General features: G+C 65.2%; 2 protein-coding genes across 8 annotated transcripts in view; one reads left to right on the forward strand and one right to left on the reverse strand.

Annotated features, from left to right (window-relative positions):
* Nucleotides 1–21,632, reverse strand: part of KCNAB2 (potassium voltage-gated channel subfamily A regulatory beta subunit 2) — a 64,895-nt gene extending 43,263 nt beyond the window's left edge. For all 4 annotated transcript variants that reach the window (XM_084875827.1, XM_084875825.1, XM_084875826.1 and 1 more), the window contains exon 1: nt 21,500–21,632. The gene's annotated coding sequence lies outside the window, so the exon portion shown is untranslated. The remainder of the gene's footprint in view (nt 1–21,499) is intronic.
* Nucleotides 21,633–21,788: 156 nt separating this feature from the next.
* Nucleotides 21,789–22,361, forward strand: part of NPHP4 (nephrocystin 4) — a 43,019-nt gene continuing 42,446 nt past the window's right edge. For 2 of the 4 annotated variants that reach the window (XR_014794295.1, XR_014794296.1), the window contains exon 1: nt 21,790–22,016. The gene's annotated coding sequence lies outside the window, so the exon portion shown is untranslated. Of the gene's footprint in view, nt 22,017–22,361 lie in introns of all 4 variants that reach the window. The other 2 variants (XR_014794294.1, XM_084875734.1) reach the window with 2 other exon arrangements.

Consider the following 22,361-nt stretch of genomic DNA (forward strand, 5'->3'; position numbering starts at 1 on the left):
CTGAGCCTGTGGCCAGCTGCTGCCCAGAGCCCACCTCCTGGCCCTGTAGCTGCCACCGTCCAATCAGGAGCAACTGCATCCTCCCAGCAGCCAATCCCGGAGGAGCGGGTGTCCTAGTGGGACGCTGCCCACGGCTGGCACCTTGAGAGAGCCAGGCGGGGTCGGGGGAGTGGGGGGGAAGAGTGGAGGGAGGTGAGGAAGGGGAAGCTTCATAAGCCATTTGAGGGACAGCTGGCTGGGGGCCCAGAGGCTGGGCACCGGTCTCCTGTGTGTGACCTGAGCGAACAGCCGGTTTGTGCAGGGAGACACGGAGCAGGGGTGCGCACCGGGCCGGCCCACGCTTGCTCACGGGGAAGAGCAGACAGACATGAAACGCTGAGCCCGAGGAAAGCCGCGGGTAGATCTCGGCGCTCAGCTCTTACCGGGTGAGCGGACGGTGACAACGGGGGGCCACGCGGCCAGGAGGCGTCTTTCTGTTCCCCACGGACCACTGGCAACACCTCCACATCCACAGAGTTGTAAACACCACAACGCAACAGGCCCCATCTTCTCCATCCTATCACCATGCTACTTCGCCTCATTGGCTTGTACTCCCTCCCTCCCTCCCTCCCTTCCTCCCCCTCCCTCCCTTTCTCCCCCCTCCCTCCCTCTCTCCCTCCCTGTTCCAGCAACACTTGCACAAGATGGAAGGAATTTGGCGCATCCAGGAGATGGGAGAAAAGGAACACGCAGCTTAAACCAAGAAACTGCCAAGACAGGCCAGACCCGAGCTGTGCGTCCTGGGTGGAGACAGAGTGACAGAAGACACTTCTGACGGGCCTGGCTGGGCCGCCTCGGGGCAGGGACACCTCATGGCGCCAGCATCCAGGGGGCCGTGAGCGGCGACTTGGCAAGAAGCACTCCAGGGCTGGCACAGGCCGGTCCCAGCACCCCGGCCCCCTTTATGCCCCCCACCAACGTACACCTGCAGCACGGGACCCTGCCTGGCCCTTCACCATCTCACAGAGGAGGAGATTGACACCGGGGAGCCTGAGAGCATTGTCCCAGGTCACCCCCAACAATGCCCGTTAGAACTCGAACCCAATACCTGGGCCCCGGCTGGGTCTCACCACCCTCCTGACAGCTGCATGGGTCTCGTCGGGACACTCAGAGGGTGGGGCTGGGGTGGCTCCGGCAGGGTCTCCATTCAGAAGCGGTGACCTCTCGGCACTCCTTTCCCCTCGATCCAGTCCGCTCGGCGAGACCCGGCCTCCCAGGGTTCGAGTGTTGGATCCACGGTGCAGAGAGTGTGGCCTCTCCCGCCAGAGGAGTGGCTCCTGCCACGCTCTGGAGCTGTCGCTGACCGTGATGAGGGCAGCCCTGCGTGCTAAGCCCCGATGGCTCCCCGGAGAGCTCAGCCTACAGCGCCCCCCTGCGGGAGCGTCAGCCATCTTCCCTGGGGAAAACTGATAGGTCCTCCCTTCCTCCAGTTGATGGACAGACTTAAACCCCACCACCTGTGGCCAGACATTCCTGAGCACCGAACCTCCAATCAGCACCTGCCAAATACCCTAAGCCCCATTCCTAAGTCCCTCGGTCCCTAACCACCAATCAGCGTGTGCTGAGTGCCCTAAGGCCCGTCCCCTAGCCTCCCCTTAAAAGTACATGGACCCCCAGCCCTCGTTCTCTTCCGCGCTCTCTCTGGAAGCATCCGGCAGGGGCACTCTTCTCTTCAATAAAGCCTGTGTCCTGGCATCCTGGTCTCGGCTCTTCTCTATTTCATCTTTTAAGAACCACTGCCCGGGTCCTCAGACTGGCGACGCGTCTGCATTCCCTTCGCGGCCTCTGTTCGTTGCTCGCAGAGGGCTGCTTGTCTTCCCCCTAAAAGGCTCGTCCCGTGGACGTGACCGTCACACGCAGGTGGGACTGGACGTCACGAAGGGTGCCTGTGGCTGCCCCCGAAGGCTGGATCGTTCCGGAAGCTCTCAGGCTCCAGCAGCTTGTCCCTCGGCAGCTGGGCTTGGAAGCAGGATAGCGGTGTAGGAGTTATCTGTTGCCAGGGGCCGAGGGTGAGCAGCCTGAAACCAGCCTTCCTCACCGGTTCTGGAGGAGTGGGAGTCGGGATGGGCGGGGGGTGGTTCTGGCTTGGGGTCTACCCCGAGTCTGAGGGTGGCTGCGGCGGCTGGGGCTGCAGTCTGATCCGAAGGCAGGCCTGGGGCCAGGGGCTCCTCTTCGTACACGGCTTGCTCGCATGGCTGTGGGCAGCGAGGCCTGAGGCCTGGGCCTCTCACACCAGGTGCCTGGAACCTCCCCAGGGTAAAGACGCGAGAAGCTGGGAGTCTTTTGTGGAGAAGTTTGTCCTCTGGTTGCAAAGACCAATCCTCCTCTGATGAGGGAGGGTGTGAGGACCGGCTACCTGGAAGGGCACCATCGTGAAGCCATGAGGGATGTCCCCACCCAGCTAGTCCCTCCCTCCTCCTGGCCAGGCTTGGTCTCTCACAGATGTATCCCAGGCCCCAGGGGGCCAGCCACACGGCAGGTGCTCAGTGGACGTGACCCAGGGGAGGCGGGGAGCACAGGGTCCTGCTGGCCAGGTGTGACGGACAGACAGACGGACATCGCTGGCCTTCCTGGCGGCCTCGGGGCTGGGACTCCAGCTCCTGCCTCTCGAGCCCTCGGCGGGGGCTGTTCCCGGCACTGAGCCGCCGCCTTGCCGGCCGCAGCCAGCGGCAGCCGCCGGGTGACTGTGGCCCCGAGAGAGACAGGAAGAGGTGTAACTGCTTGAAACCGCACAGATCCGGAAGGGCGCTTGCATAACACCCCTAGTCCTCCCCCACCGCCCCAGGAGCCAGACACCGCCTCCGGGGCCCCCTCCTCTCCCCTGAGCCAGTCTGGGGTGAGGACCGAGAGTCTGGCCGAGGTGCACGTGGCCACAGGTCCGGCCTGGGGGGGCCATCAGGAGCAGGCGAGAGGCCCCGGTGCGGGGAGCGGTGGAGACCAACAGCCCCGTTCTGAAGCGGCGCCCCGAGGCCTGCTGAGATCCGGGTGGTGGGGGGCTGGCGGGGCGCATGCTCCTGGGGCAGGGTCACAGCCAGGCGCCTCCTCTTTGCCAGGCGGGGCCTGTCTCTCATAAGCCCCTGGGCCTGGGCCAGGGGAGCCGATGGCGCGCTGACCCCCGACCTGCCACTGAACGGCATGGGCCTCACGTGGCCAGACAAGAGCAGGAGCGTCCAGCCAACGGAGGCCCACGGGGAGCTTCTTAACAAAGGCCACCGGCCACACCCACCAACCTTCTCAGAGCGACACCAAGGGCCTGTCCCTGATCACACACGTCCACCCCGCACAGGGGGGACACGCCCTGTCCACATTTCACTAGCATCAGAGTTAAGTAAAGGTCACGGCCAAGGAACCCCAACGGTCCCAAATCGACGGGAAATCCCCTCACACAGCCCCCACCTCCACCCCCAAACCAGGCACGGGCGGGGCTCCGGCTACACCAGGACCCGGCGCGGCAATGGCCCGGCTGCCCAGTCAGCACGCTGAGGCCCTGGAGGGAACGGAGGCTCTGACCGCGGGCGGGGCCTCATCGCCAGCGGTGCCTCCTGCTGGGCGGCCCAGGCGGAAGGGTGCCACGCGGGCCCACCTGGTGCCCGCAGAGGGAACCTCAGTGTTTTCAGACCCCGTGAGCGGCGGCGGGGCAGGGGGAGACACGGGGAACCGCCCGCATCCCCTGACCAATGCCAGTGCCCAGGCCCAGACCCAGACCCAGACCCAGGCCCTGAGCAGCCATTCATTCAGCAGACAGTCTCAGCTCCAGCCTCTGCCACCCCACCCCACCAAGACCACACCCTGCTCCCACATCCTGCCAGCTGGGGGGGGGGGGGGTAAGAGCAGGTGGGGGAGGGAGGGGCCCTCGCCAGAAGCACCCGGCTTCTCTGAGCAGGAGGAAGCCGCTTGGGCTCCAGGAGCTGCCCGCCCAGCACTGCCCTCCCCCACCCCGAAGTGGAGCTGACGGGGTGGCCGCGCTGTGGTGCTGGGGCATCAGCACAGACCTGCAGGGTGGGGAAGGCTTGGGGTCCCCATTTCGTCTTGTTTTTAAGGCGGGACCCCCACTCCCTGGCCTCGGAACCCCAGCCAGGGGTTCCCAGGAGGCAGCAGCCGTGCAGGAGCCTCTGGGAGCCGCAGGGGCTGCTGGCAGCTGGCACTGCCCGGTGCCCCGCGTTGCGGACAGCGGTGGCCTGCAGCGCCCTTGATCTCCAGGCACCTCGCTGCCCAGGAATGAAAGCAGAAGCCAGCGGCTCCGGGGGCGGGACTGTGTCCCAGGCGGACGGGCACCCCGGCTGGCTGCTGGGCTGCACCCCACCCGCCGCCAGCAGTCACTGGGGCGTGGGGGCCTGCTGAGCCCCTCGAGGCGGGGGGGGAGCTGCAGCGGCTCTGCTGACAGTCACGGGGCAGCTGCCACCTGGCTACAGCCGGCCTGTCGGGGCGGAGAAACCCAGCTGGCAGGGGAGCACATGAGCCCCGCTCTGCACAAACACAAACCCATCCTGGGAGACAGCCCCGAAACACCCCAGTACCTGCTCGTCGGTCGGAACGGCCAGGCACAAGCCCATTTTGGTGGGAGGCGAACAGCCACGGGACCACGGGGCCAACCAGGAAGTGGGTGGCAGGAGGTGCCACTGGCGGAGGACGCCTGGCGGCCGGGGCCCCAGGGAGCCGGGTGTGGCCTCCAGCCCGGGTGCAGAGGCAGGGCCCTCAGCCCGCCTCCCGGCGGCCCAGCAGCCTCGAGGGGCCGGAGGCCGCCCTCCCAGGCGGGCTGGGCCCCTGCTTCCGGGAGGGGGGACAGCCCCAGTGATTCCAGTGCCTGATCACCGGTGCCCGCACTGTGCCAGAGCCAGCCCACAGCCCGGAGGTGGCACTGCTGCTCCCCACCCGACAGAGGACATGGGCTCAGAGGTCAGGCTGGGGCCCGGACCTGGGGCCGGCTGACCCCAACGCTGTGCTCCGAGCTGCTCGGGGCTCGCCCACTCACCGGGAGGAAATGACATTGTGTCTTTGGGAGCTCCCGCACGAGATTGCTGACGTAATCAGCGATGCCCTTCGGGCTGACGCCATGGGTTACACTTCCTGTGGCTGTCACACAGACCCTTATAAACCCCGCAGGCGGCCATGGTGTGCCCATCCCACAGATTCGGACGCTGAGGCCAAGGTCAGCCAGCTGGTGCGTGTCTGGGGGAGGGAGGGCGGAGAGGATTTGAGGCTCGAGGCTCTGAGTCGGGCGCTGGGTGCGTGCAGCTGCCACCCTCGGCATGGCCTGTTGGGGGCCCCACACCCAGGCCGCCTCCACAGGGGCCTCGGCTTGCGGACATTCTCCGGAAAACAACGGGGGTGCCCAGGCCAGAGCAGTTCCTCCACCGTGGCCGGCGGGCGGCCCCCTGGCGTCCCGGGACGAGCCGGGCTCTGCTGCGGCCGTGGGCCCCGTGCGTGCGCGGTGAGTGGCCGGAGAGAGGAGACAGTAACACGCAGGGCACACGCCGGAGAGAGGAGACAGTAACACGCAGTGCACCATCACTTCTGTCTTGCCGAAACTGGTGTGGCTCAGTGGATAGAGCATCGGCCTGCAGACTGAAGGGTCCCAGGTTCCATTCCGGTCAAGGGCATGTGCCTTGGTTGCGGGCACATCCCAGTAGGGGGTGTACAGGAGGCAGCTGAATGATGTTTCTCTCTCATAGATGTTTCTGACTCTATCTCTCTCTCCCTCTCTCTGTAAAAAATCAATAAAATGTATTAAAAAAATAAAAAGAAGAAGAAGAATGAAATGCTGGACTTGGCGGCGTCAGCACAGGCGTGGCCCTCAGTCCTGGAGGCCGGAAGCCCAGATCCAGGAGCCGGCGGGTTCGGGCTCGGGAGGCCGCCTCCGGGCCTGCACCTGGCCGCCGCCTGGCTGTCCTCACAGGGCGGGCGGTGAGCTCTGGTTCCCCAGTCCCTCCCGTCTTACGAGCACACCACCCATCATGGGCCCCTCTCCGGAACCCCCGAAGCTCAGACCCCCCCAAAGGCCGCACTTCCTAATGCCGTCCCGTCGGGATTGGGGCTTCAATTTATGGATTCTGGGTAAGGTGACCAGACGTCCCGCTTTTGGCGGGACAGTCCTGATTTTTAACAATTTGTCCCGAGCCCAGCGGCGTATCAAAAAAAAAAAAATCGGGACTTTTTTAAAGCGCCGCGGGACAAATTGTTAAAAATCGGGACTGTCCCACCAAAAGCGGGACGTCTGGTCACCTTAATCCTGGAACACACACAAATTCAATCCATGACGCGCTGTGTGTCCCCCCCCTAACGCCCCCCCGCATTCCTGCCACACGGCAGGCCAGCAGCTGGCCCCCTGCTGTGCCCAAGCCCAGGCCCCACACGTTTCCCTCTGCTCTCCCGTAGGAGAGGCTGGCCGAGCCCTGCCTGGGACGACACCCCATCGTCCCTGTGCGGAGGAGGAGGAGGCCACCTCATTCCCGCAGAGGCAGAGGCCGGGCGCCCATTGCTCCACCCGCCTCGCACACAGCCCTCTGGGCCACGCGTGTCCCTGCCCCCGCTGCCCGCACGGCTCCCGGGCGCGTCCCGGGCTTTACCTATCGCCGAGGTGCTTCAGCCGCGTGTCCCCCGCAGAGCGCCCCTAGCTCCACGGTGCTCCTGGCCCCTGGGGTTTTGTCTTCCGCTGGGCGGATCTCGGGGGGTTTAGCGGCTTCCCGGCAGCCCTGGGTCTGAGTTTTCATCTCAGGATCACCGCCGGCTCCCCAGGATCGGACACGCTCATCCCGCTAATCACTGAGCCAGAAGGCAGGCTGCCCGGGTGGCGGCCTGATCTGCAGCCTCTGGCCCATCCCCACTCCAAACCTCACTGTGGGGTGGGGTTGGGGGCGATGCAGGAGGCAGATGCCCGGCCGGGGGATTTACTGGTGCCCGCTCAGCGCTGCCCCCACCGGCCACCTGCACCCGGGCCACGCACGTCACAAGTGGAGGCCTCCCAGAGCCTTCCCGCAACTGCAAGCCTGCGAGGTTGAAACGCTCCCTGCGTTTTCCCCCGGGAGACCCCTCCCCGGTGACACGTTATGCAAATTTCCCAAGCGTTCACGAAAGGCCACGAAAAGACACCTCAGCGGATCCAGGACTTGGCTCCGTGGTCGGCTGAGAGGATCCTGCCTGGACCATCAAGTGGCCTCCTGCCGAGACACCCCCAGCTCCGGCTCCTGCCTGTGCCCCCACTCCAGATCTAGGCAAGCAGATCTGGGGGAGTAGTGGCCCCGTCTCTGCTGGGGGAGCAGTGGCTGTGGCTCGGAGGCTGGACTCTCAGCACCATCACTTCTGTCTTGCGGAGCGGCAACGGTGCTTGGACAGGTTCGAGCCTCGGGCTAAGGACAGGGCACAATCCTCTCGTGGCAAAGCCACACGCAAGTCCCAGCTCAGTTACAGCCAAAGGCTCTGGTTGTAAGCTTGACCTCAGGGTCCAAACCTGTGGTCCCAGGAGGCTGAATGATGTGAGCTTGACTGAGTTCAGGTGCACGTAATTGAGTCGATTTAAAACCTGTGAGAACATTGTAAACGTCTTGACCGCGCCCTTCCTTTGCCTCGGGGCATGAAATCTGGCTATAAAATAGCCTCGGCGTGCGGACGCTGGCACTGTCTCTCCATCAGAGAGCAGCATCCCACCTGGCCCCAGCTTTATTCTCCTGTCTGTCTTCTTTAATCCTTCTCCCTGCCCACTCCACCAGGAGGACACTCCACGTCCTGGGCCTCCAACCACCCAAACCCGCCTCTTCCGCAGGACGGGCCGGTCACTGGGCACAGGGGGCTCAGGCGCCGCGTCTCTGAGCCGTGTTCCCAGCAGAGGCCGAGGGCCGGGCAGAGGGTGGGCGGCTCGTCTGCCCCGCTCCTGAGGCGACACACGCAGGATTTAAAAACGCTACGCTCATTTCACTGCATTGCCGGAGTGAGGACGTGAACATACAGTCTGTGTGAGCAACTCCAATAAAAAACAAATAAGGCAAAAAAACCCAAAAAACCAAAAATAAATAAATAAGGCAGCCGAAACCCGTTTGGCTCAGTGCATAGAGTAGGGGTGTAGAACTCAATCAGAGAAGGGGCCAAAATCTAAAATCCAGCCTAAATCGCGGGCCAAATGGTTTACTGAACAGTCATAAACTGACAATGTCATAAACTGACAGCGGAGTGCAGTGATGACAGCGCGGTGCGGGCCACATTGCAAGGCCTGGTGGGCTGGATTTGGCCCGCGGGCCTTGTGTTTGACATATGTGGCATAGAGCGTCGGCCTGTAGACTGAAAGGTCCCTGGTTCGATTCCGGTCAGGGGCATGCACCTTGGTTGTGGGCACATCCCCAGTGGGGGGCGTGCAAGAGGCAGCTGATTGATGTTTTTCTCTCATCGATGTTTCTAACTCTCTATCCCTCTCCCTTCCTCTCTGCAAAAAATCAATAAAATATATTAAAAATAAATAAATAAAAGAGGCAAAAACAGAGGCCCAAACAGTCCGGCACCCGAGGCCAGCTGTCCCAGCAGAGGCCCTGCGGCGGAGGATGGCTCCGGGGTCTACCCCGGGACAGATGAATCAGATTCACGGGGGAAGGAAAGCAGGTTAACGAGGATCGGAGCACACAGGGCCTCTGTGCCTTCTCCCCGCCTCCCGACACCTCCGAGGGGCAGAGGCCAGGGGCGTGGCCAGCAGGCAGCATGGGGTCACCTTGGACTCGAGGGGTCCCCTTCCTGACCCAGAATGACCTCACAGGGCAGGGCTGTGGGCATCCCTTCTGTCTTCATTTCATTTCTGAGGATGTCCCTTCTTTTCTTTCTTTTATTTATTTATTTTTTTATTAAGGTATTATATGTGTACATATCTTTCCATTGCCTGCGAGGTCCCTTATTTTCAATGTCATAGATCAGAGGTCTGCCGACGATGGCCCAATGGCCCCCACCTGTTTTTATAAATAAAGTTTTATTAATCTACAGCCACACCCTTCCGTCCACATGTTGTTTCTGCGGCGTCCGCACTGTGAAGAGTTGTGGCAGGACCGCCGGCCCCTGAGGCCTGAGGATGGGCTCCGTGGCCTTTCCCGCACACGCTGGCTGCCCCTGCCCTGCTGTTCCTCACTCCTCCCGCCTCCTGGGAAGGACCCGTCCCGCACAGACAGCTACGAGGGACGGGTCTCTTGTTGGTGGTGTTTTCACGGCTGGCGTTAGGCTGGGGCTCGGAGATGTTGTTAAGAAGCTGCAATGACGAGGTTTCTGCTCTGTAGGGACCGTGTTTGGACGGGGACGGCAGTCACGAGCAGCTTCCCTGAGAGGAGACACGCCGGGGAGCACCGGCGCCTGCGGACACCGAGGCCTCCGAGGAAGGGGCCTCGCACCCACCCCCAGGCCACCTGCTGGCCCCCGGCCGGCTCTGCTCCCGGACATCTGAGGAGGAGGGCGGGAGGGCGGGACCCCAGGCAGGGCTGAGCGGGCCCTCCCTCAGGGCTCCCTTCCCTGTATGCTGTGTGAGCTCTCCCTCCAGGCTCCTGTGAGTCACAGCAGCTGTTTCAAACCTCAGGCAACGCATCCCCTCCCCCATCCCCTGTGGAGCCACAGTGAGCCCAGGGCACCTGCAGCCACCACCGCCACTACCACCACCTCCACCTTCACTGCCGCCGCCTCCACCTCCACCTCCACTATTACCTCCACCTCCACCTCCACCGCCACCACCTCCACCTCCACTGCTGCGCCTCCAGCTCCACCGCCACCACAGCTGCTGCCTTTCTGGTGCCTCCCGGGCTGAGGCTGCAGCTGCCAGAGCAGCGGACACGAAACCTCTGCATCCACCTCTGAGCGAGATGACCCACCAGAGACAGAGTCCGGGGGCACGCCCACCCGTCTGCGAGAACAGGAGCGACAGCGATGCCAGTGCCTGTGAGGAGGGGGCTTCCCGCTCTGGTGGGGTCTCCACAGGAGGGGAGAGGAGTGCTGGGTCCCCACCGCCAGACGGAAAGCCTTTTACCGGAGCCAAGGTGAAAGCACAGGGTTCAGGGAGGGGAGAGAGCACACAGCCTTGCCCGTGGTGCCCGAGATGCCGTGGTGCCCGAGATGCCCGCTTCCAGAGCCTGACTCAGTGGTTGGGGAGCAGCTGACAGGGGGGAGCAGTGTTGGCCCAGCTCCCGGTGGGTGGACAGACAGGCGGACGGATGGACAGATGCACGAACTCCAAGCTGCTGCCCTCGTGTCCGGGGCTGAGGGGCGGGTGTCAGCCGCTTACACCCAGATGGGAGGGGAGGCCAGCATGGTGGGGCTCCTGGACAGACCCTCCCGGACTGGGTGCCCTGATCCAGTGCCCCCATCCTCAGGAGCCGCGGGGAGGACACAGGCGCTCCGTGAGGCAACGTGACGCCGCGGCAGAGCCGAGTGAGGTGTGAGCCGAGGGCCCGCACCGGGCCTGAGGGACGCCCTCCCTCAGCTCCAGACCGAGAGGGTAAATGGGGCCGCTGCCCGTCCCTCCGTGATTCGTCCTGACCGTGGCCTAGGGGACGCACTCCCTCTAACCTTGTATGTACGTATGTACGCATGTATTTTTTAATCCTCACCTGAGGATATTTTTTCCATTGAGTTTTAGAGAGTGGAGGGGAGGGAGGGAGAGAGAAAGACATCAATTGGTTGCCTCTTGTAGATGCCCCACTGGGGCTGGGGGTCAAACCTACAACCGAGGTACATACCCATGACTGGGAATCGAACCCACGACCATTCGGAGCAAGCAGGGCCAGCGCTCTAACCACTGAGCCCACCACCCAGGGCTCAGCTAACCTTGTAAACCCTCTAACCATAGAAAGCTGTATAGAGAGCAGAGAAGTGGCCTTCTCAGGGGGAGCGGCCCTTTTGGGGGGCCTGGCCCGTGCCCCAGCCCTGCCCTGGCTCCTCACCTGGTGGGGGTGGGTGGGGGGGAGTCTGCAGGGAAGTGTCTGCGGATCTCTGCGTCAGCGTCTGTGCGGGGCTGCGGCGCCCTGCTCCCCGGGGCACGGAGAGTAACAACCCGGCTTCAAAGGTTGTTACCTGTGCCCGGCGGGCACGATCAGCCTCACCAGGGCCGCACCCCTGGGGTCTGAGACACCACTCAGCACCCCCAGGCCCTGCGGGTTAAACACGGGCAACGGGGACCTGCTGGGCACGCGCTCTGCCGCCACGCTGTGAGCAGAAGTGGGTGTTTCAGTGACAATGGTTCCCGCCAGGAGCCTGTGGTGGAGCTGGTCGCACGCCCCCGGGGCACTGGGTCACCGTTGGGGCTCGGAAACCCCACTTCTGTGACGTGTGGGAGAGAGGAACGTGGGCGCACACACGTGTTCACGTCTGCCCCTGGGGAGGAGGCGAAGGGGCCGGACCCTCAGGACACACGGCGCGAGGGACGTGGGGGAAACACGAGGCTGTCACGTCACGCGTGGTCACGGTGCGCGTCTCTGCTGCGTGTGTCGAACGGACAGCGGACACACCGCGTCTCGCCGGCAGGAGGGAAGGCGTAAGGTGGGTGGGAGAGCTCCCTCCCCTGCACCCCGCGATTCCTGCCTCAGACTCAGCTGGGCTGTGTGCGTGGCAGGAACGGAAGACCCCACGGCAGCAGGGGATCCCCTGGGAGGCTCTGCGGCTGGGGCCAGCGGGGTCCCCCCTTACCGGCATCCCGGGGACCCTGGCCCAGGATAAAGGCCAAGGGCCAGCATCTGCCCTCTGGGGGGGGGCATCGGCGGGACTCTGTCCGGTGGCTGTGTGACCCGAGGGAGGCACAGCGCCTGCTCTCCCTCACGAGCACCGCTCAGCACAGCGCCCACTCTGAGCGGCTGGGGACCGAGAGTAAATGCTTGGCCCGGCCAGTGTGGCTCAGCGGTTGGGCATCAACCCAGGAACCAAGAGGTGGCAGGATCAATTCCTGGTCAGGGCTCCATCCCCTGTGGGGGGCCATGCAGGAGGCAGTAGATTGATGATGTTTCTCTCTCATTGATGTTTCTATCTCTCTATCCCTCTCCCTTCTACTCTCTAAAAAATTAAAAACATATATATTTTAAAAAATGTTATAAAAAAGAGTAAATGTTTGCGAGGCTTAAGCAGAGACCTGACAAAGAGCAGATCTGGGTCAAGTGGCAGCTACGGACACAAATGAGAGTTGTTGCTGTTGTCATCACTACAGTCACCATCACCCACATCCCCATCCCCACATCACCTCCACCATCCCCACCATCCCCATTACTACCCTGTTTCCCCGAAAATAAGACAGTGTCTTATATTAATTTTTTCTCCCAAAGTTGCGCTAGGTATTATTTTCAGGGGATGTCTTATCTTTCCATGCGCTAGGTCTTATTTTTGGAGGATGTCTTATTTTCGGGGAAACACCATTACTATCCTTCCACCATTCCCATTACTATCATCATCCCCATCCCCATTACTATCATTATCTCCATCACTATTACTATCACCTCCACCATCACCCCCACCATCCCCATTACTATCATCATCCCCATCCCCATTACTATTATCTCCATCATCACCACCATCCCCATCACTATCATCACCATCACCCATATCTCCATCTCCATCATCACCTCCACCATCCCCACTACTATCATCCACATCCCCATCATCCCCATCATCCCCTCCATCACCACCATCCCCATCCCCATCATCTCCATCATCACCTCCACCATCACCACCATCCCCATCACTATCATCCTCATCACCCACATCCCCATCATTATCACCACCATCATCATCCCCATTCCCATTACTAACATCCCCATCATCATCTCTGCTACTATCGCTATCATCACCACCATCACCATCATCCATATCTCCATCATTACCACCATCATCACCATTACTATCACCACCACCACCACCATCCCCATTATCACCATCACCACCACCACCTCCCATATAACCACCACCATTATTATAACCACTACTGTCATCATCACCACCACCACCACCATCACCATCACCACCACCATCACCACCATCTCCATTGTCACCACCACCGCCTTCTTCCAGCTGCAGGGGGAGGCTCTGAGCTGTATGGTCTCCCCCGGAGGCCCTCTCCCCTGGAGACCTGCTCACGAACCCCGCCCTTCTCTGCCTGCCCCCGGGACCGCTCAGTGCGGGCGCCCTGGGAGTCTGCGGCGAGGAGCTGCCTGCGGAATGAAGTGGCTCCTTGTAAAGCCCTGAGCGTGCGGTCTCTCCGGAGGCAGCGGGGCGGCTGGCAGAGCGCATGCATCCAGATGCCAGGCGGCTGGGCGCCCCTGGCCCTCCGCCCAGGATGCCAGCCTCAGGACCACAGCTGCCTCAGCACCTGGCGCAGTCCCAGCCTCAGGGAGTGTCCCGCCTGCTGCTGCCCCTGGCTGGGAGCCAGGCCCCAGAGGGCTCGCCTCCCTGCCCTCCCGGGGGCATTGCCTGTTGCGCAGGGTGTGGCAGGAGTGTGCCCTGGGGGAAAGCGCGATTGGAGTGCCCCCTGCGGAAGGTGGCACCAGGGAGCCGGTGCTGGGACGGCTGTGGCCCGTCCCCGGAGCCCCCGGCTGGTCCCTGCCTCCGGCCTCAGGGCCCACAGCTCACGGGGTGGCGGGCGCACACAGGTCTGCACTGCACGCAGGCCTCTGAGGGTCCCAGGCTGGGTGCGCGGGCAGAAGGAAGGCTGGAAAGCAGCCCTGGCTGAGAGTGGCGCCAGGGCCGCTGGGAGGACTGCACCCCCAGAACCTCATCCCTCAGGGCCCTGAGCCTCGGACATCGGCCCGGGCCGGGGGCTGGGGGAGGCTCGCCGTCCAGAGCTTGCAGGGCGCGGCCTGGGAGGCCGTGGGCGCTGTGGAGGCTGTGGGCAGCCTGGGGCGGGCGTGTGCACCTCCAGCCTGAAGGGGTGATGCTTCTCACATTTTGTGGGGTCCTGCCCTGACACCCACCGAACTTTCCAACGTGTACAGGGAGACGAGCACGCGCCTGCAGGACTGTCTGGCTGAGGAAGGGGCCTGGGCGGAGTCCCCGTGTTGGTGGGCCCTCCACAGGAGGGTGATGCCTGGCAGGGCCCTGGGGGAGGCTGGGTACAGGAGTGCTTTCTGCCGGGGGCTCTGCTGTCTAATGGTCCCCAGTTAGGTGCAGCCTCCCAGCCTGGGGTTGGGGTACCACACCCCTTCCTAGCTCTGCAGCGGGCGGCTCCTGCTGGGTGGACCCCCCTCCCCGCGCCAGTTCCCACGTGGCCCCACCTCTGGGGGAGCCCCTCCTGCTGTGTGCCTGCCGAGGGCGGAGCCGGGGTGCAGAGCTGATGGGACTGACACGCGCCCTGCTCACGGGACTCGGTCCAGCCTCAGTAACCACGGGGCCCGCCCAGAGTGACCCACGGGACACTGGTGGGGTCCCACACCGAGACCCCACTCTGCCAGCAAGTAGGATTCCTCCCCCAGCCTCAGTTTCCCTCTCCCTCAAACAAGGAGGCTGGACTCACGCCCTACACGGCGTCCAAGAGCGAGGGGACTTCCCCGAGGCCTCGGGGCCGGAGGGGCCCGGACCCGTGCCCCGAAGTGCGGGTGGATAAAGCCCGTCCGGTGAGGTGAGCCAGTGGGTCCACGCCCGCTCCCTCCTGCTTAGAGGCGGGGCTTCCGCCCGAGCCTGGGACCGGGCCTCTCCCTGGGGGAAGGGTCCCAGGCCCGGGGCGCCTTTCCTTGCAGAGGCTGGTGGTGCCTGGGGCTGCACCTGTCGCCCACAGGCTGCTGCCCAGGGACCCCCTGAGAGGCCCTCTGCACCCACACAGCCCGGCAGGTGACTGGGCGCCCTCAGCGGTTGCCCATGTGGGCGCTGCGGGCAGAGGTTAGTGAGGGCACAGCAAATCCGCCCGGGCCCGGCCGGCACAAAGCGGGGTGGGGAGCACGTGGCTCCCCCGGGGCATGGGCCCCAGGACGGCAGACGTGTCCCCTACAGGGTCCTCTCGTTAGGACAGCGGGTCCACCTGCCACGGGAGCTGCCGGCGGCCTTTCCCGAACCCGTGTTTCCGGATGAGGGGAAGGTTCCGGAGGCAGCTCCCTGTGCTGCTGCCCCCCTTTCCCAGGACCCTGTGCACCCTCAGCCCTGCCCCCCGGCCCCCTCCTCCAGGGTGTGTGCACCCCCAGCCCTGCCCCCTCCTTCAGGGTGTGTGCACCCCAGCCGTCCCCCTCCTTCCCCTCCTCCTGCAGGACACTGTGCACCCCCAGCCCTGCCCCCCTGCCCCCTCCTTCAGGGCGTGTGCCCCCAGCCCTCACCCCCTACCCTGCCCTCACCCTCCTCCTCCAGGACCATGTACCCCCAGCCCTGCCCCCCTGCCTCCCTCCTCCAGAGCGTGTGCCCCCAACCCTGCCCCCCAGCCCCCCTCCTCCAGGACCGTGTACCCCCAGCCCTGCCACCCTTCTCCAGGACCGTGTACCCCCAGCCCTGCCCCCCTCCTCCAGGACCCTGTGCACCCCCAGCCCTGCCCCTCTGCCCCCCTCCTCCAGGGCGTGCATGCCGGCCTGACGGCTCTCCGCGGGAGAGAGGCCACTGCTCCCTGGGACCGCAGTTCCTATTTTGGGCGTCGCGTGTCCTTTGAGGAGCAAAGGGACAGAGCGGGCTCCAGGCCTCCCGTCCCCGACACCTGAACCCCTCCTGGCCGGCGACTGAGAACACCGCCTCCTCCTCCCGGAGGACAGGCAATGGGGGGGCAGAGCAGGAGGCTCCGGGCGGGGGGATGCCACGGGGGCAGGGCAATGGGGGGGGCAGAGGAGGAGATGCCACAGGCCCAGCTCTGCTTCCCCCACCCCGCAGGGCACAGGCGGGGACAGCCCGCACCCAGCCAAACCCGTTCCCAGAGAACGGACCTGCTGACAGCACTCCCCACTCACACCCCGCGCCGCAGACAGTGTGACAGACTCAGGCTGGCAGAGGCCGGGGCCACTCCTCAGGGCACACCGGCTCCGTGCCAGTCCCTCCTCAGGGCACACTGGCCTGTCCCTCCTCTGGGCACACTGGCCCTGTGCCAGCCCCTCCTCAGGGCACACCGGCCTCAGGGCACACCAGCCCCCGTGCCAGTCCCTCCTCAGGGCACACCGGCTCCGTGACAGTCCCTCCTCCGGGCACACTGGCCTCTGTGCCAGTCCCTCCTCAGGGCTCACTGGCCAGTCCCTCCTCCGGGCACACCGGCCCCTGTGCCAGCCCCTCCTCAGGGCACACTGGCTCTGTGCCAGTCCCTCCTCCGGGCACACCGGCCTCTGTGCCAGTCCCTCCTCAGGGCACACTGGCCAGTCCCTCCTCCGGGCACACTGGCCCCTGTGCCAGCCCCTCCTCAGGGCACACTGGCCAGTCCCTCCTCCGGGCACACCGGCCCCCGTGCCATCAGAGGATGAAGAGGCCGTCACCTTCGGAGCGGCCCCACCTGTGCTCCGTGCGGGAGCGGGAGCGGGAGCGGGAGCGGGGGAGGTCCCCCAGAAACAGCTGGGAGTGTTCCTCAAAGTGTGGCCTCGGCACCCCTGGCCTGGTGTCCCCCATCCTCTGCCGTCACACGAGAGGCCGCGCCATCGGTGCAGCTGGCAGGCTGAGCCTGGCCCCCAATCACAGCGTCCCCAGAGGCCTCTCAGGGCGGAAACAGAACCACGGCCGTGGACCCGCCCGCAGGGCCGAGCGCGGACGCCCGAAGGGACGCGTTCACCCTGATCGCGGCTTTTCTTTCCACCGACCCCGTGCGTGCACCGCCACCCTCCGCTCCAGCTGTCCCACGGCCACCCTCCGCTCCAGGGGCCACCAGGGAGGGCGATGGTTGGGCCCAGTCTACGACTAGCAGTGACGTTCCTGAGTGTCCCGCTGCCCCTGCCGGAGTCACCTCCTTTCGCCGAGCCAGAAAAGGGGGGCGCAGACAGAGCCAGGTGGCCGAGAGGGAGAGGGCCGGACCCTCAGGTTCCCCCGGGGCCAGGGGCCACGCCGGTGACAGAGGGCCCTGTGAGCCGGGACGGGGCGTGCTTCCTGGGGGAACGGACCTGGGCAGGACCCCTTGGCTGCTTCGTCTTGGAAGCTGGTGCGGAGCTCTGAGGGGAGGGGGGCCTGGCTCCCACCACCAGGAGTCCGTGACGGACCTCATCCAGCAGCAGCCAGGGCTCCCGATCTCGGGGACGGTGGTGGGGGGGGGAAGAGGGGGGAGGCGCCTGCAGCTCGGACGTGAGGCCGAGCGAGGGCCCCCGCGCCTGCCTTTCCCTCTCCCCACTCCCGTTCACCCGGCCCGCACGCACGGGCCTCAGTCCGGGAGTGGGAGCAGGAGCAGAGGGTAGAGGGCTGCCTGCCGGGAGGAAGCTCACGGAGCAGGTGCCAGGGCCCGGGAGGGGGGTGGGGAGCGGCTGGTGTTCGGACGGGTTACGGTCCGAACCGGAGGCCCCACAGGGCTGAGGGACCCGGGCTGCGGGAGGCACAGCCAGGACACAAAGCCTGAAAAGGTGCCTGTAACCGAGTGGATTTGGAACCCACGAGAAGGCTGTAGCACGCCCTTCCCCTGCCTCGGGGGTCTGGCTGTAAAATAGACTCGGCTGGCAGGCCTGGGCTGTCTCTCCATCAGAGAGAGCAGCGCCCCAGCCAGACCCAGGCTCTCCTCTTGTCCGTCTGCCTCCATCCCTCCCGCCCCCCAGGCTCACCGCACCTGGCCGCGCTGGCGGCACGGGGCTGGCTCTGATGTCTCTGGGGCTAACCGCGTGGCCATCGGGCAGAGCAGGGTGTGGCCTCCGGAGGCCCCATCCCCCAGGGCGATGAGTTTGGAAGTGGGGTGTGCGGTGCAGGGCACCCTCAGGCTGGGGTGCGGGCCGGAGCATCCCATGGCGTGCAGCGAGGGGAGGCAGCCCTCCGCGCCCCATCGGATGTGGCGAAGAGCTGAGAAGATGCAGCCGTGTGCACGCCCGCCTGGCGGGGAGCTGGTACCTCCGAGGCCAGGCCTCGGGGAGAGCGGGGGGGGGGGGGGGGGGGGGGGCTGCCCTCACAGTGACGGGGTGAACAGACTGACATGGTGACCCCCCCCCCCCCCCCGCACAGCTGTGCTCCCTCAGGGAGCCCTGCTTCTCCCCTGAACTGGCTGAGCCCAGGACCACGCCTCCTCAGTCACCCCAAGGACAGGGGGTACACAGCGAGGGGGCTGAGCGTGCTGGGGTTCCCGTTCGTGCGGAAGGCAGTTCCCACACCCGGGAGCGGGGAGTGCACGCCCGTGGGGGCTCAGAATGTACGGGGAGGGGGCGCGGCAGGAACAGAATCAAGGCTTCCTCAGGAGCCAGGAGGCCGGCTCGGCCCCGCCACCGCCCTGTGCCTCGGTTTCCCCATCCTGGCTAACCAGCCCACCCCGTGGGGTTATTTACATGAAGCCAGGTGGAAAGCACATGTGTCTCCTCCCCTTCTCGCGCCCCCGCCCCCCCCAGTGGCCGGGCTCTGTCATCTCTGACACCGGGCACCACAGTGGCCTCATTCTGGAGACCTGCCAGGCCAGGCAGGATGGTCCCCACGATTCTCCGTGGCCGGCAGCACCTCTGCTCCCAGCAGCCCCCCCGGTGACTCGGGCACACCCCAGGTGCTGGCTGCCTCCACACCTGCCGTCCACACCTCCGAAGGGGCCTTCCCCAGGGGCGGCCGAGGTCTGCGTCCACGGGGCTGGCTTCCTCCAAGGGGCAGAGCCCAAGAAGTGACCAGGCTCCAGCTGGCAGAGGGGAGGGGCCTAACCCGGCCCCGCCCCTGCCCATGTGTGAATGGAGGAGATGTCAGAGTGACAGCTCTTGGGGAAATGGCTATTTGCATTTATGGAAATTAAGATGTCACCTCCGAGAAGGATCAGGGACACCCTGAACTTGACAGAGTCACTGCCTCAGGGCGTCTGCTGACCCCTCTGATTCTGTTCCTGCTGTGCTCCCTCCTCATAAATTCTGTGAAGATGCCCTGACCGGTGTTGCTCAGTGGATAGAGCATCGGCCTGCGGACTCAAGGGTCCCAGGTTCGATTCTGGTCAAAGGAATGTACCCTGGTTGCAGGCACATCCCCAGTAGAAGGTGTGCAGGAGGCAACTGATTGATGTCTCTCTCTCATCGATGTTTCTAGCTCTCTATCCCTCCCCCCTCCTCTCTGTAAAAAATCAATAAAATATATTTTTAAAAAATTCTATGAAGAGCCCTGGCTGCTGGGAGGGGGACAGAGAGAGGGGTGGGGTCCCGGGCCCTGGACCCCCTCAGGGACGGTCCTCCCCGAATGTACCTGAAGGTGACCCTGTCCCCACCCAGTGCTCAGGGGCCCCAGGCAGCGGCTCTGGCTCCCGGACGTGTGGTGGCATGAAGGTCGCTGGGAATTCAGGGAAGGAGCCGCGCTGCCTCCGTCAGAGTCCCACAGACAAGCCGGTCCCTGGGCTCTGACAGCGGGAGGCCTCCCTGCACCCGCGAGAGGCCCCCTCCCCCTCCCGGAAACTGCCAATCAGGGCCCGTGCCTCTCACTTCCTCCGTGGTCACTGGAGGTTGAGAAGATCCTTGAGAGGAGACATAGAAAGCCCAGGGCCTGAAGCCTCCTGGGCTGCTCTGCCCACAGCTCGCTGCCCTCTGACCCTCGCCAGGCAGGACACAGTGTCCCATGGTGCCCCCTCGGGTGTCCGATCCCGTGTGCGCCGGCTTCTTCCCCCCCAGGCTCCCGTCCTCACTCAGGAGGGCTCTGAGCGTGAGAGCGGGCTCCACACCTTTCTCGTCCCACCCGCTGCAGGCCTGGCTCAGCCCCCAGGCGCCGGGCAGTGCCCACAGGCCCGTGGACCGGCAGAGCAGAGAGAGACACAGGCCTGGACCTCGGTCAGGGTCCTGCAGGGAGCCGCCAGCAGGCCGGGCTGAGGCAGGACTGTGCTCTAGCCCAGACACCTCCGGGCCACGGAGGCGGAGTGGACCCGGAGAGCAGCCGCGGTCTCTATGGACAGGACCTGGGGAGCCGATGCCCCCGGGCCCCCCACTTGGAGGGCACAGGGGCAGGAGCCCGGGGACTGCCGCCAGCCTGGGCTCTGCAGGTGGATGCGTTTGCCAGGGGACAATCCGGAGGGCAGAGGGGACTCCCCACAGGCAGGTCCCCACACCCTGCAACACGGGGCCTTTACTCGACTTCCCGAGCAGAGCGGGCGCGTGCTTTTGGCATTGCAGGGGGCTGGCATTTTCTGAGGGGGAGGAGAAGCTGCAGAGAAAGACATCCTGACATGACAGATAGCGGGACAGCTGTGGCCAGAACTTGGTGTTCCCGATCCCGGGATGTGATGTATTAGCTCCCATAAATGCTAATAGCCCATTCCCCCCAAGAGCCATTACTTATGTCATCTCCCCCCCCCCCGGATGTGGTTCAACACGGGGCGCGGGAGAGCCAGCCCCGGAGGCAGCTCCCCGCTCTGCACCCAGGCAGGCGGGCCTGCTCCCTAAGGCGGCACCACCACTTTCCCCAGGATCCAGACCCCCTGCCCTCGGCCCCACAGCCTGGTCCCCATCATGGCAGGAAGCAAAGTTACCCACTCCGAAACTGCTGAATCACAAAATGAGGCTGAGCAGCAGGAACGTGGGGGTGGGGAGGGAGATGGTGGCCAGGGAGGCAGGCAGGAGAGGGTGCTAAGGGACTTCACCTAGAGGCCCCCCCTCCCAGGATGCTCCAGGCAGAGTGTAGCCCCCACAGGAGCCTGGAGCACCAAAGTCCGGAGCGCGCTGGGTGCGCTGGGCGGGGGCGGGGAGGAGAGGCGGCAGGTGCACAGCGGCCGCTACTGCAGTCCAGCACGCAGCGCGGTGCAGAGCCCGGTCCGCGCGTCCTTCTGTCCTCCCCGAGCGGTGGCAGGTAGGGAGGTGGGAGGGAAAGGGATCTGAAGACGCCCCAGGGGCACAGCGCGGGGGTGAGGGGTGCAGGAGCAAAGTGCCAAGGTCCCGGGGAGTGGGGCCAGGAGGAGAGGGCGCCCACGGGAGAGTCGGGGAGCAGACTGGGTGGGAGGACGGGGATGTGGGACCCGCTGAGCGGGCCGGGGGTGCAGGGTGAGCCTTCAGGAGCAAAGAGGTTGAAGGGATGGGGAGGACTGGCGCCGGGAGCGCTCCCGGGGCTGCGCAGAGGCCTGGGGACGGACGGACGGGAAGGGGGACTGGGGGACTGGGTGGGGGTGAGGCTGTAAAAAGTGGAGGAGATAAGACAGGGCGGAGGGGCGCTGGAACCCGGGGAAGGATGAAGTTTGGGGCAGGGGTCGGGACGGGAGCTGAAGGGCTGGGGGGATGGCAGGTCGGGCGGGCCGGGGAGGACCGGATGGGGGAAGGGAGATGATGGGGCAGAGGGAAGATGGAGAAGGAGAGCCAGCCCGCTGGAGGGGAGGTGCGGGTGGAGGCGGGCGCGGGGACGCGCGAGGGGAGAGGAGATGGAGAATCGCCGCAGGCCTCGCGGGGGCCGCCGCCGCCGCTCTCCCGGTGCGCGGCCGCGGGCAGCGCGTCCCGCCGGGGTCACCCCCTGCACTCACCTGGGCTCCAGCTCCGGATCCTCTCCCCGCTCCGGATCTTCCCTCCCGCCCGGCCCGGCGACTACAGCGCCCCCGAATCCCGCTCTCCCGGCCAGGTTCCGCCCGCAGCATCTTCACCTCGTGGGACGCCCGGGGCCACGCCTCCGGAGGCTCCTCATTGGCTGGAATTCACGCCAGTCACGCTCCCATTGGCTGAGGCACAGCCCAGCATGCAAATCAGGACGGACCCGCCACCACGCCGATTGGCTGAGGCTGGCGGAGCCGAACCGCTCGGCTTGGGCTCTGATTGGCCGATGGCGGTGACACGGGGCGGGTCCTCGGCCAGAGCGCGAGGCTCCTCCCGCGGCGGCAGGGGCTCGGGCGTCCTTCGGCCGGTCCTGCGCCCGCGAGGCCTGCGGCTCCGCTCGGCTCCGGCTGGGGCGGCCCGCTGGGTCCGCAGCGGATCTCTTTCTCGAGAGCGTGGGCCTCGTCACTCCCGGGTGGGCGTGGGCGCGGGCGCGGCGGGCCGGTCTCCTAGGTAACGCGGCGGCGACGGTCGGAACCATGTTGGCTGGCGCTGCGGGGGAGGCCGGACACGGTCTGGACCCGCTGGGCCGCTGAGCGGGCCGGGGGTGCAGGGATTGGGCTTGGGGGCGCTCGGTGTATCTCTCCGCCGGGGCCCGGGGCCTGCGGGGCGCGGCGGCCGGGCGGGAGCGCAGGGCTGTGCCCACGGCAGTTGCATGCCACCCCTCCCCCGGGACACTTGGTTCGGCCGGGCTGCGAGTTGCTGGTGTATCCTAGGCTTCTTGAGGCTCACCCTCTGCCCTCTGCCCCTTGACCCTGAGTCCCTCTGCAGTTCCCAGTTTTAGGGGAGCGCGGTACG

The sequence above is a fragment of the Pipistrellus hanaki genome, assembly GCF_964339955.1.
Source record: "Pipistrellus hanaki genome assembly, chromosome: 2".
Lineage (NCBI taxonomy): Eukaryota > Metazoa > Chordata > Mammalia > Chiroptera > Vespertilionidae > Pipistrellus > Pipistrellus hanaki.